This window comes from Garra rufa, chromosome 4 (genome assembly GCF_049309525.1).
Source record: "Garra rufa chromosome 4, GarRuf1.0, whole genome shotgun sequence".
Lineage (NCBI taxonomy): Eukaryota > Metazoa > Chordata > Actinopteri > Cypriniformes > Cyprinidae > Garra > Garra rufa.
The window spans coordinates 4,640,263-4,654,756 of NC_133364.1; the positions used below are offsets into that span (position 1 = coordinate 4,640,263).

The 14,494-nt window shown below is 38.0% G+C and overlaps 1 pseudogene; it reads left to right on the forward strand.

Annotated features, from left to right (window-relative positions):
• The window catches only part of LOC141333507 (uncharacterized), a 34,209-nt pseudogene that overhangs the window by 11,429 nt on the left and 8,286 nt on the right, over nucleotides 1-14,494 (forward strand).

Sequence of the window (14,494 nt, forward strand, 5' to 3'; positions counted from 1 at the left end):
GCTCTTACTGCTTTTTTTTTTTATTAATGCATATACACTTTTGTCCACATGGAGGCTGACACACTAAATTGATCTCATGCATTTGCCTGTTAGATTCATCAGTAAAACATTTCAGTGTTTATCCATTATATTAGTCATTAGTTTGTTAGCTATCATTTTGATAGAGGATTTATTGACACTTTGTCCAAATCTGTCTCCTCCATCCATATCCTCATCACCCATCCAGAGCTCAAGGTACACAGAGACACAGAGCAGGATGTGGATTGGGAAGCGCTCACTATCCAGATGCTCCTCAAGGTGGAGCTGGAGAATCAGTCGAGCATTACAAATGCTGCTCAAGTCTGCAAACACAAGCACAAAACACCAAAATCATCGTTTATCAGTGAACAAACACGATACACATACTTTAAAGCAAATAAAAACAAATACACATCTCTGTTTTCAAACTAAAACAGTCTCAGGGGATCTTATGTCCTCCTATGTTATGTGTGTTTACATTTTGAGCGTGTGCTCTTGAGTTCAACACAACATTTAAACCGTTTTACCCATTGTTTTATCTCACCAGTTAAGAGCTGATCTTGTTTATTTAGCGAATCTGGTCCATGTTTCTCCGCTGGTCAAAGCTTTGACAAACATAGATTTGTTTGAATAAACAGAAAGTTTAAAACTCAGCCCTCTGAAGTGCAACTAGCCTCCTCAGGTTTAATGCAGCAGCCTAATGAACCTATCTATAGATGCTGATACACTTATTGACCACAAGAGGGAGATGATCAGCTCTTTGTCTGCCTTATACACGTTTAATATCGTAAATAGCGACTTTGGCCTGAGTATGAAAATAGTAAAATGTGAAAACAAAAGAAAGAAACTATTTTAGACCATGTTGGCCTTATAATATGACTCGTAAGGTAGAAACTGAAGTGCGTTTTTTCCATCCGCTCCACTAGGCGGCGTAAGCGGCTTCACGGTCAGACTGACACCTCGTTCAGGATGCTCGACCAACATGGCTTTGTTTACAAGCGTGCAGACCGATTAAAATACAGATTTTGGAGATGACAGTTCAGTGACAGTTGTTAAAAGTCACTAAACGGGACATATTCCGACTTATTAACAAACAGAAACGACGCATGATGCGATAAAACGCAGGAAACAGGAGTGACATGCGACTCACCTGTAAGTAACTGCACACATGCAGTGATTTTCTCTTGTTTTATCTTTTGTGAGTGGTTATTCGTTGTATTTACGTGCTTATTTAAGGTTTAAGAAGTGTTTAAATGTTAGAAAGCCTTTGTTTCTTCTAAAATGTTAAAGCAGGGCTGCTCTATCAGTTTGTTTACATTCATAGAGATGGTTTTAGGTGCATTCAATGTGTTTTGACACAGAGTCTACCTTTATAATGTCTGAATGAATCGCCCTCTGATATTTGAACATTTATTCTCAAGTAGAATAATAAGAAATGGCGTTTTTGTCTGTTGTTGTTGCAGTGTTTCTGTAGGTAGTATACTTATGTTTGTTATCAGGTCAGTAGGTTTGTGAAGCTCTGTTTTTACAGCTGTAAATAGACATTGTACTAATAAACATCTGTTTTGTTTTGCTCAGTATTCTGAAGCACAGTAACCAGAAACAGATTGAAGACCATATCCTCGACTTCAACAGCATGTGAGTCAGACAACATTCATTCAGCAGTGAAAATAAGTCAACAGTCATGTAGTATGTGTACAGTAGTCAACATTTGAAGTGGGATAAAACCTTTCAACAAAGCTGTCCTAAACCCAAAACAATACCTGTTCTTGTCTTAGGAAAACTTTGATGAACTTTTTTTGGATCCACTTCAAATGTTGACTACTATATTTACCCCTTTTTTCATTGACAAGGCTTAAGTTTAGTCCCAGACTAAAATGCATGTGTGGGCTGTTTAAACTGAAAGAAACTCGCACTGACTGATCTTAAAAATGTCAGATTCATTGTTTCGACTCAAGATGCACACCAGTAATGTTTTTATTCAAGGCATCTTTCTAAAAACTGCTTAAATGTCCTAATTGAACTTTGGCCTAATGCTGGCTGAACCCTAACCTAAGTCTTGTCTGTGAAAGCGGGCCATAGTGTTATTTAATGTAATTTTAGACTTATCTAGAGTGACTTGAGGCTAAATTTAGATGTACTAATATACTAGATATACTAATGTCTGTTTGTTTTTGTCTTTTCTCTACAGGAGGGATGTGTTTGGACAGACGATGACTGTAATGATAGGTGCTCTTCATGGACAGGTAAGACTTACAACTTGTGTTTTTGTTTTGTACTTAATGTATCGGTTACCATCATTTTCTTTCTGGAGTTTCATCCCTCCAGAAAGCAAATGATGGTAACCGAAACAGGTGGGGAAGGGACGGCGGAGCTTATTTTTTATACAGCTAATTTTTTTTTCTTCCATAAAGTAGCATAACCCCTGCTGGACATGGTGCCGAGGCTTGGGGGGGACCCGAATCATCCCCACCCCTTGGTTCACGCAACGCAGTGATCTGGCTGGATTCGAACCAGCAATCTCTGAACCGTGTGGCAGCGCTCTTACCCATGAGCCACAGATCACTTGTCTAAACATGTGCTGGAACTTATACTTCACTATTCACCTGTATGTGGCTTTACAATAAATCAGTTAAAGCTTTGAGCTGGTTGATTGTTGTCTGAGGTGGGATTCGAACCCATGCCTCCATCGCAGCTGGTAACGTGTGCTTAACCACTAACCCACTGTGGCTTTTACAGTTTGTGTCATGTTTTTATGGCACTTTGTTGGATGAAATGACAACAATGTGATTTCTCAATAAATTCATTAAAGCTGAGGTAGGATTTGAACCCACACCTCAGCTGCAGCCTTATTAGCCAAGGACATGTGCTTAGCCACTAACCCATTGTGGCTTTCACACTTATTTTAGGCGCTTTGGTGTATGTAATGATAACAATTTGATTTTTACATTAAATCAGCTAAAGCTTTAAGTTGACTGAGGTGTGATTTGAACCCATGACAGGTTTATCAACTGAAAACATGTGTTTAACCACTAACCCATTATGGCTTTCACACCAAATGGTTGCATTTGGGAAACTTTGTTGGATTTATAATTACAACAGTTTAACAAAATGTTAGGTGGGATTTGAACTCAAGACTCCAACATTAAAGCGCATCACTTTATCTACTGAGCCACTGAGTCTGATGAATGTTTCAAGTGAGATTTTATTGAACATTTGTTTTATATGTAGAAAAACTTGAATAATTGTGGTACTTGAACCTAGGTGTTTCCCATAGAAAGAGCAGTCAATTATCCACTGAGCCACAGAATCCTAACAGTTAATTTATAAATTATAATCTGTTTAATCAAACAAATAGCTTTTATGTTTCTGAATCTGAAACACTTACCTGGAAGTTTCTAGTAACCCTAAAGACCTTGATTAGCTGTGACAGGTGTTCTGAATCAGATTTGAGTTAGTGATGGTGAAACACTCCTTTATTTAACAAAACAAACCTTGCAATTTATTACAAGAAAGCATATTATACAGACACGTCATATTTAATGGTATTTGGTGATTTGTAATTGCATGTAAGATATTGTACTTTGCTAAATATTTGCAATGGGTTTGTAAAAGCTTTTTTTAGGCATGAGTTTTTCTTGCATTTACAGGTTTGTCCACCAGGCGGCACCAGTGTGTGTTGTTTCGAGCGATTCACCAGCGAGTCATTTTGCGAATCAACTGGTTCAATTGATTCAAAGCTTCGAAAAGGTTCGTTCTTCATCTCTTTGCTCTTACTGCTTTTTTATTTATTAATGCATATACACTTTTATCCACATGGAGGCTGACACACTAAATTGATCTCATGCATTTGCCTGTTAGATTCATCAGTAAAACATTTCAGTGTTTATCCATTATATTAGTCATTAGTTTATTAGCTATCATTTTTGATAAAGGATTTATTGACACTGTCCAAATCTGTCTCCTCCATCCATATCCTCATCACCCATCCAGAGCTTAAGGTAGACAGAGACTCAGAGCAGGATGTGGATTGGGAAGCGCTCACTATCGAGATGCTCCTCAAGGTGGAGCTGGAGAATCAGTCGAGCATTACAAATGCTGCTCAAGTCTGCAAACACAAGCACAAAACACCAAAATCATCGTTTATCAGTGAACAAACACGATACACATACTTTAAAGCAAATAAAAACAAATATACATCTCTGTTTTCAAACTAAAATAGTCTCAGGGGATCTTATGTCCTCCTATGTTATGTGTGTTTACATTTTGAGCGTGTGCTCTTGAGTTCAACACAACATTTAAACCGTTTTACCCATTGTTTTATCTCACCAGTTAAGAGCTGATCGTCTTAATTTAGCGAATCTGGTCCATGTTTCTCCGCTGGTCAAAGCTTTGACAAACATAGATTTGTTTGAATAAACAGAAAGTTTAAAACTCAGCCCTCTGAAGTGCGACTAGCCTCCTCAGGTTTAGTGCAGCTGCCTAATGAACTATCTATAGATGCTGATACACTTATTGACCACAAGAGGGAGATGATCAGCTCTTTGTCGGCCTTATACACATTTAATATCGTAAATAGCGACTTTGGCCTGAGTATGAAAATAGTAAAATGTGAAAACAAAAGAAAGAAACTATTTTAGACCATGTTGGCCTTATAATATGACTCGTAAGGTAGAAACTGAAGTGTGTTTTTTCCATCCGCTCCACTAGGCGGCGTAAGCGGCTTCACGGTCAGACTGACACCTCGTTCAGGATGCTCGACCAACATGGCTTTGTTTACAAGAGTGCACACCGATTAAAATACAGATTTTGGAGATGACAGTTCAGTGACAGTTGTTAAAAGTCACTAAACGGGACATATTCCGACTTATTAACAAACAGAAACGACGCATGATGCGATAAAACGCAGGAAACAGGAGTGACATGCGACTCACCTGTAAGTAACTGCACACATGCAGTGATTTTCTCTTGTTTTATCCTTTGTGAGTGGTTATTCGTTGTATTTACGTGCTTATTTAAGGTTTAAGAAGTGTTTAAATGTTAGAAAGCCTTTGTTTCTTCTAAAATGTTAAAGCAGGGCTGCTCTATCAGTTTGTTTACATTCATAGAGATGGTTTTAGGTGCATTCAATGTGTTTTGACACAGAGTCTACCTTTATAATGTCTGAATGAATCGTCCTGATATTTGAACATTTATTCTCAAGTAGAATAATAAGGAATGGAGTTTTTGTCTGTTGTTGTTGCAGTGTTTCTGTAGGTAGTATACTTATGTTTGTTATCAGGTCAGTAGGTTTGTGAAGCTCTGTTTTTACAGCTGTAAATAGACATTGTACTAATAAACATCTGTTTTGTTTTGCTCAGTATTCTGAAGCACAGTAACCAGAAACAGATTGAAGACCATATCCTCGACTTCAACAGCATGTGAGTCAGACAACATTCATTCAGCAGTGAAAATAAGTCAACAGCCATGTAGTATGTGTACAGTAGTCAACATTTGAAGTGGGATAAAACCTTTCAACAAAGCTGTCCTAAACCCAAAACAATACTCGTTCTTGTCTTAGGAAAACTTTGATGAACTTTTTTGATCCACTTCAAATGTTGACTACTATATTTACCCCTGTTTTCATTGACAAGGCTTAAGTTTAGTCCCAGACTAAAATGCATGTGTGGGCTGTTTAAACTGAAAGAAACTCACACTGACTGATCTTAAAAATGTCAGATTCATTGTTTCGACTCAAGATGCACACCAGTAATGTTTTTATTCAAGGCATATTTCTAAAAACTGCTTAAATGTCCTAATTGAACTTTGGCCTAATGCTGGGCCATAGTGTTATTTAATGTAATTTTAGACTTATCTAGAGTGACTTGAGGCTAAATTTAGATGTACTAATATACTAGATATACTAATGTCTGTTTATTTTTGTCTTTTCTCTACAGGAGGGATGTGTTTGGACAGACGATGACTGTAATGATAGGTGCTCCTCATGGACAGGTAAGACTTACAACTTGTGTTTTTGTTTTGTACTTAATGTATCGGTTACCATCATTTTCTTTCTGGGGTTTCACCCCTCCAGAAAGCAAATGATGGTAACCGAAATGGGTGGGGAAGGGACGGCGGGGCTGATTTTTTATACAGCTAATTTTTTTTCTTCCATAAAGTAGCATAACCCCTGCTGGACATGGTGCCGAGGCTTGGGGGGGACCCGAATCATCCCCACCCCTTGGTTCACGCAACGCAGTGATCTGGCTGGATTCGAACCAGCAATCTCTGAACCGTGTGGCAGCGCTCTTACCCATGAGCCACAGATCACTTGTCTAAACATGTGCTGGAACTTATACTTCACTATTCACCTGTATGTGGCTTTACAATAAATCAGTTAAAGCTTTGAGTTGGTTGATTGTTGTCTGAGGTGGGATTCGAACCCATGCCTCCATGGCAGCTGGTAACGTGTGCTTAACCACTAACCCACTGTGGCTTTCACGCTTTGTGTTTGGTTTTTAAGGCACTTTGTTGGATCAAACAACATCCATTTGAAGTAAGCAATAGTGGGATTTGAACCCGGGTCTCCCAGATCAAAACACAAAGTTTTATCTCCTGCGCCACTGGATCTCTGGAGTTGCTCAGTGTTTTGAGCAGGTTTTTGTTGAGAGATTTGTCTTAAATGATGGCTAACTTTATCAAATGTGGGATTTGAACCCCGGTCTCCCAGATCAAAACACAAAGTTTTATCTCCTGCGCCACTGGATCTCTGCAGTTGCTTAGTCTTTTGAACAGGGTTTTGTTGAGAGATTTGTCTTAAATGATGGCTAACTTTATCAAATGTGGGATTTGAACCCCGGTCTCCCAGATCAAAACACAAAGTTTTATCTCCTGCGCCACTGGATCTCTGGAGTTGCTCAGTGTTTTGAGCAGGATTTTGTTGAGAGATTTGTCTTAAATGATGGCTAACTTTATCAAATGTGGGATTTGAACCCGGGTCTCCCAGATCAAAACACAAAGTTTTATCTCCTGCGCCACTGGATCTCTGGAGTTGCTCAGTGTTTTGAGCAGGGTTTTGTTGAGAGATTTGTCTTAAATGATGGCTAACTTTATCAAATGTGGGATTTGAACCCCGGTCTCCCAGATCAAAACACAAAGTTTTATCTCCTGCGCCACTGGATCTCTGGAGTTGCTCAGTGTTTTGAGCAGGATTTTGTTGAGAGATTTGTCTTAAATGATGGCTAACTTTATCAAATGTGGGATTTGAACCCGGGTCTCCCAGATCAAAACACAAAGTTTTATCTCCTGCGCCACTGGATCTCTGGAGTTGCTCAGAGTTTTGAGCAGGGTTTTGTTGAGAGATTTGTCTTAAATGATGGCTAACTTTATCAAATGTGGGATTTGAACCCGGGTCTCCCAGATCAAAACACAAAGTTTTATCTCCTGCGCCACTGGATCTCTGGAGTTGCTCAGTGTTTTGAGCAGGGTTTTGTTGAGAGATTTGTCTTAAATGATGGCTAACTTTATCAAATGTGGGATTTGAACCCCGGTCTCCCAGATCAAAACACAAAGTTTTATCTCCTGCGCCACTGGAGTTGCTCAGTGTTTTGAGCAGGATTTTGTTGAGAGATTTGTCTTAAATGATGGCTAACTTTATCAAATGTGGGATTTGAACCCGGGTCTCCCAGATCAAAACACAAAGTTTTATCTCCTGCGCCACTGGATCTCTGGAGTTTCTCAGTGTTTTGAGCAGGGTTTTGTTGAGAGATTTGTCTTAAATGATGGCTAACTTTATCAAATGTGGGATTTGAACCCCGGTCTCCCAGATCAAAACACAAAGTTTTATCTCCTGCGCCACTGGATCTCTGGAGTTGCTCAGTGTTTTGAGCAGGATTTTGTTGAGAGATTTGTCTTAAATGATGGCTAACTTTATCAAATGTGGGATTTGAACCCGGGTCTCCCAGATCAAAACACAAAGTTTTATCTCCTGCGCCACTGGATCTCTGGAGTTGCTCAGTGTTTTGAGCAGGGTTTTGTTGAGAGATATGTCTTAAATGATGGCTAACTTTATCAAATGTGGGATTTGAACCCGGGTCTCCCAGATCAAAACACAAAGTTTTATCTCCTGCGCCACTGGATCTCTGGAGTTGCTCAGTGTTTTGAGCAGGGTTTTGTTGAGAGATTTGTCTTAAATGATGGCTAACTTTATCAAATGTGGGATTTGAACCCCGGTCTCCCAGATCAAAACACAAAGTTTTATCTCCTGCGCCACTGGATCTCTGGAGTTGCTCAGTGTTTTGAGCAGGATTTTGTTGAGAGATTTGTCTTAAATGATGGCTAACTTTATCAAATGTGGGATTTGAACCCGGGTCTCCCAGATCAAAACACAAAGTTTTATCTCCTGCGCCACTGGATCTCTGGAGTTGCTCAGTCTCTTGAACAGGGTTTTGTTGGGCCTCTGATTGTTTTAAACAGGATGTTATTGAGAGATTTATTTTAAATGATGGATAGCGTTATCAAATGTGGGATTTGAACCTGGTCTTTCATGTTTGAGATTGAAATCTTTAACCACTGAGCCATAGAGCTTGTTATGTTGCGCTATTATTGTTTTTTGGGTAATTTAGATGTCAGCTTGAAGTAGGTTTAGACTAATTAATTTTTGGTGATTCGAACACGTGTCTGTTATAGTTTCGTAATGCAAAGTCATGTATTTAACCTCTGCACCACTAGGCTTCAGGTAAGTTGTGTGTCTATCTTGTAGTTTACACCTCATTAAAAGAGTAAACAATTATCCTCTGTCAACTGAGAATTTGATGGACTCAAAGTTGTGTTTGGTCTTTTATATTATTCGTTATTATAATTTTTAAAAAGACTTTAGACTTTCTTAAATATTAAAATGTTTATAGTTGTCACCATCATTGTGTACAAATGACCAATTAGTAGTCATTGATAGTAAACTGGCAGTACAAGTGTTTCTATTTTATTAAATTATTCATATTTTAATTAAATTTTATTATCTGACTACACAAAAACAATTCTTTAAGATATTTTAGATTAAATGTTTGTTGCTGAATTTACTAAGATATTTCTTTTTAATTAAAAAGAAAAAGTTAAAAAGTTATTGCACCCCTTTGTGGCAATTTTTGTAAAAGTATATAAACAGTAATCAAGTTTAGTAACGTAAATGCACTATGCTTCTCCAAGAGGGTGAGATCAGAAGAACATGCCCATAATGCATTGCAATACGAACAGCCAATCAGAACTAATTACGTTAGCTCTTTGTTTTCTCTTTTCGTCTGTTAAAAAGCCAAAATCAAAGAAAAAAAGATTATCAAGCCGGAGAAAGACAAGATTAAAGACCTAAAACATACGCCCTTCTGTGGTGTTTTTGTGAATTACACGGTTATAAGTTGACTCTAATGACCTTAAAGATCTGCTGTACTTCTGCAAGATGGTGAGAGCAGAAGAGCATATGACGCACTGCATGATGTATGTTCTGTCATCTGTTAAAAATAAATAAATAAATGATGAACACATGTATTACTTAATTAAATAAACTTAAATGGGTTACACCCTCCTGTGGTGATTTTAATGATTTACAGCACTGCAAATTGCTTCTAATTAAATGGATTGCGCCCTCCGGTGGTGATTTTTGTGAATTATAGCGCTACAAATTAAGTCTAATTAAATGGAATTACAGCGCTGCAAATTGCTTCTAATTAAATGCGTTGCGCCCTCCGGTGGTGAATTTTGTGAATTACAGTACTGCAAATTTAGTCTAATTTAATGGATTGCGCCCTCCGGTGGTGATTTTTGTGAATTACACGGCTACAAATTGAGTCTAATTAACTTAAATGGGTTGCGCCCTCCGGTGGTGAATTACAGTACTGCAAGTTGAGTCTAATTTAATGGATTGCGTCCTCTGGTGGTGATTTTAGTGAATTACACGGCTACAAATTGAGTCTAATTAAATGGATTGCGCCCTCCGGTGATGATTTTAATGAATTAGAGCACTACAAGTTCAGTCTAATTTAAAGGAGTGCACCCTCTGGTGGTGATTTAAATGAATTACAGCACTGTAAATTGAGTCTAATTAAATAGGTTGTACCCTCCGGTGGTGATTTTAATAAATTACAGCATTGCAAATAGATTCTAATTAAATGGATTGCGCCCTCCTGTGGTGATTTTAATGAACTAGAGCATTGCAAATAGATTCTAATTAAATGGATTGCGCCCTCCTGTGGTGATTTTAATGAACTACAGCATTGCAAATAGATTCTAATTAAATGGATTGCGCCCTCCTGTGGTGATTTTAATGAATTACAGCATTGCAGATAGATTCTAATTAAATGGATTGCGCCCTCCGGTGGTGATTTTAATGAACTAGAGCATTGCAAATAGATTCTAATTAAATGGATTGCGCCCTCCTGTGGTGATTTTAATGAACTACAGCATTGCAAATAGATTCTAATTAAATGGATTGCGCCCTCCTGTGGTGATTTTAATGAACTACAGCATTGCAAATAGATTCTAATTAAATGGATTGCGCCCTCCTGTGGTGATTTTAATGAATTACAGCATTGCAGATAGATTCTAATTAAATGGATTGCGCCCTCCGGTGGTGATTTTAATGAACTAGAGCATTGCAAATAGATTCTAATTAAATGGATTGCGCCCTCCTGTGGTGATTTTAATGAACTACAGCATTGCAAATAGATTCTAATTAAATGGATTGCGCCCTCCTGTGGTGATTTTAATGAATTACAGCATTGCAGATAGATTCTAATTAAATGGATTGCGCCCTCCGGTGGTGATTTTAATGAATTACAGCATTGCAAATAGATTCTAATTAAATGGATTGCGCCCTCCTGTGGTGATTTTAATGAATTACAGCATTGCAGATAGATTCTAATTAAATGGATTGCGCCCTCCAGTGGTGATTTTAATGAACTAGAGCATTGCAAATAGATTCTAATTAAATGGATTGCGCCCTCCTGTGGTGATTTTAATGAACTACAGCATTGCAAATAGATTCTAATTAAATGGATTGCGCCCTCCTGTGGTGATTTTAATGAATTACAGCATTGCAGATAGATTCTAATTAAATGGATTGCGCCCTCCGGTGGTGATTTTAATGAATTACAGCATTGCAAATAGATTCTAATTAAATGGATTGCGCCCTCCTGTGGTGATTTTAATGAATTACAGCATTGCAAATAGATTCTAATTAAATGGATTGCGCCCTCCTGTGGTGATTTTAATGAACTACAGCATTGCAAATAGATTCTAATTAAATGGATTGCGCCCTCCTGTGGTGATTTTAATGAACTACAGCATTGCAAATAGATTCTAATTAAATGGATTGCGCCCTCCGGTGGTGATTTTAATGAATTACAGCATTGCAAGTAGATCCTAATTAAATGGATTGCGCCCTCCGGTGGTGGTTTTAATGAATTACAGCATTGCAAATAGATCCTAATTAAATGGATTGCGCCCTCCTGTGGTGATTTTAATGAATTACAGCATTGCAAATAGATTCTAATTAAATGGATTGCGCCCTCCTGTGGTGATTTTAATGAACTAGAGCATTGCAAATAGATTCTAATTAAATGGATTGCGCCCTCCTGTGGTGATTTTAATGAACTAGAGCATTGCAAATAGATTCTAATTAAATGGATTGCGCCCTCCGGTGGTGATTTTAATGAATTACAGCATTGCAAATAGATCCTAATTAAATGGATTGCGCCCTCCGGTGGTGGTTTTTGAATTACAAGTGCTGCAAATTGAGTCTAATAAACTTAAATGGGTCTTTAAAAAAGACTTTAGACTTTCTTAAATAATTAAATGCTTATAGTTGTCTTAAATGATGGCTAACTTTATCAAATGTGGGATTTGAACCCCGATCTCCCAGATCAAAGCACAAAGTTTTATCTCCTGCACCACTGGAGTTGCTCATTCTTTTGAACAGGGTTTTGTTGAGAGATTTGTCTTAAATGATGGCTAACTTTATCAAATGTGGGATTTGAACCCGGGTCTCCCAGATCAAAACACAAAGTTTTATCTCCTGCGCCACTGAGTCTCTGGACCAGTTACTAGTCATTGATAGTCATCTGGCATTGCAAGTATTTTTATTTTATTAATTTATTATTATTTTAATCAAACTTTTTTCATTTGACTAGACAAAAAAAGTTAATTAAGCTATTTTAGATTAAATGATTGTTAGTGAATTTACTAAGATATTTCTTTTTTATTAAAAAGGCAAAATTATTGTACCCTTTGTAGCAATTTAGTAAAAAAAAAAAAGTAGTAATTAAGTTTAGGAACTTAAATGCACTATGCTTCTCCAAGAGGGTGAGATCAGAAGAACATACCCATAATGCATTACAATATGAACAGCCAATCAGAACGAATTACTAATTATGTTAGTTCGCTATGGTTTGTCTTTTTTTTTATTAAAAAAAAACCCATCAGACTATCTGGGGGAAAAAAAGACCTAAAACATGCACCCTCCTGTGGCGTTTTTGTGAATTACACAGCTATAAATTGACTCTAATGATCTTAAAGATCTGCTATACATCTGCAAGATGGTGAGAGCAGAAGAGCATACGACACATTGCACTATGAACAGCCAATCAGAAATACGTATGTCCTGTCATCTGTTAAAAGTAAATAAACAAATGATGAACACATGTATTATTAACTTAATTAAATTAACTTCTCAAATTGCATCTAATTAAATTGGTTGAGCCCTCCGGTGGTGATTTTTGTGAATTACAGCGCTCGAAATTGAAGCTAATGAACTTAAATTGGTTGCGCCCTCCGGTGGTGACTTTTGTGAATTACAGCGCTTGAAATTGAGGCTAATGAACTTAAATTGGTTGCGCCCTCCGGTGGTGATTTTTGTGAATTACAGCACTGCAAATTGCGTCTAATTAAATTGGTTGCGCCCTCCGGTGGTGATTTTTGTGAATTACAGCGCTGCAAATTGCATCTAATTAAATTGGTTGAGCCCTCCGGTGGTGATTTTTGTGAATTACAGCACTTGAAATTGAGGCTAATGAACTTAAATTGGTTGCGCCCTCTGGTGGTGATTTTTGTGAATTTCAGCACTGCAAATTGCATCTAATTAAATTGGTTGCGCCCTCCGGTGGTGATTTTTGTGAATTACAGTGCTTGAAATTGAGGCTAATGAACTTAAATTGGTTGCGCCCTCCGGTGGTGATTTTTGTGAATTACAGCACTGCAAATTGCGTCTAATTAAATTGGTTGCGCCCTCCGGTGGTGATTTTTGTGAATTACAGCGCTGCAAATTGCATCTAATTAAATTGGTTGAGCCCTCCGGTGGTGATTTTTGTGAATTACAGCACTTGAAATTGAGGCTAATGAACTTAAATTGGTTGCGCCCTCTGGTGGTGATTTTTGTGAATTTCAGCACTGCAAATTGCATCTAATTAAATTGGTTGCGCTCTCCGGTGGTGATTTTTGTGAATTACAGTGCTTGAAATTGAGGCTAATGAACTTAAATTGGTTGCGCCCTCCGGTGGTGATTTTTGTGAATTACAGCACTGCAAATTGCATCTAATTAAATTGGTTGCGCCCTCTGGTGGTGACTTTTGTGAATTACAGCACTGCAAATTGCATCTAATTAAATTGGTTGCGCCCTCCGGTGGTGACTTTTGTGAATTACAGCACTGCAAATTGCATCTAATTAAATTGGTTGCGCCCTCCGGTGGTGACTTTTGTGAATTACAGCACTGCAAATTGCATCTAATTAAATTGGTTGCGCCCTCCGGTGGTGACTTTTGTGAATTACAGCGCTTGAAATTGAGGCTAATGAACTTAAATTGGTTGCGCCCTCCGGTGGTGATTTTTGTGAATTTCAGCACTGCAAATTGCCTCTAATTAAATTCATTGCGCCCTCCGGTGGTGAGTTTTGTGAATTACAGTGCTGCAAATTTAGTTTAATTAATCTAGACAAACAAAATATCTAAAAAATTTAGAGCATTAATAATAACGATTCCTCATGCTTATGCACTGTTTTTTAAAGTATAAACTATTAGCTGTTGTTATATATCACTTATTGGTTTTATTCACTATTCACTATCTGTATAACAGTATAGTATTTGCTATGAACCGTAGACTACTTCTAGTCATAATATCTGAACATTTTCTTGTGGAAAAACACCTTATTTGGTATTGTGTATTCGTTTTCGTCTGTTTGACATTCCCAGTGATCGACAGGCGCTCGTGCACGATGCAAAGTGCGCGGGACGATGACGTCACTCGCGTGAGACGGCAGTGCTGTGCTTGTCTGCGTTTAGTTTAGTTTCCCCGAATTCTGTCGTTTGTCCAAAATTTCCCTGGAGGTTTTCTTCTTTAGCAGGTGAGATGTAAACACGTCGCCTCCTGCTTCTGTGGGTGGTGTCGTAATTTGTACCGTTAGTTTGTCCGCGCTCGAGTTTTGTCTTCAGGTGTGTTCGCTTCCTGTTTGATATGT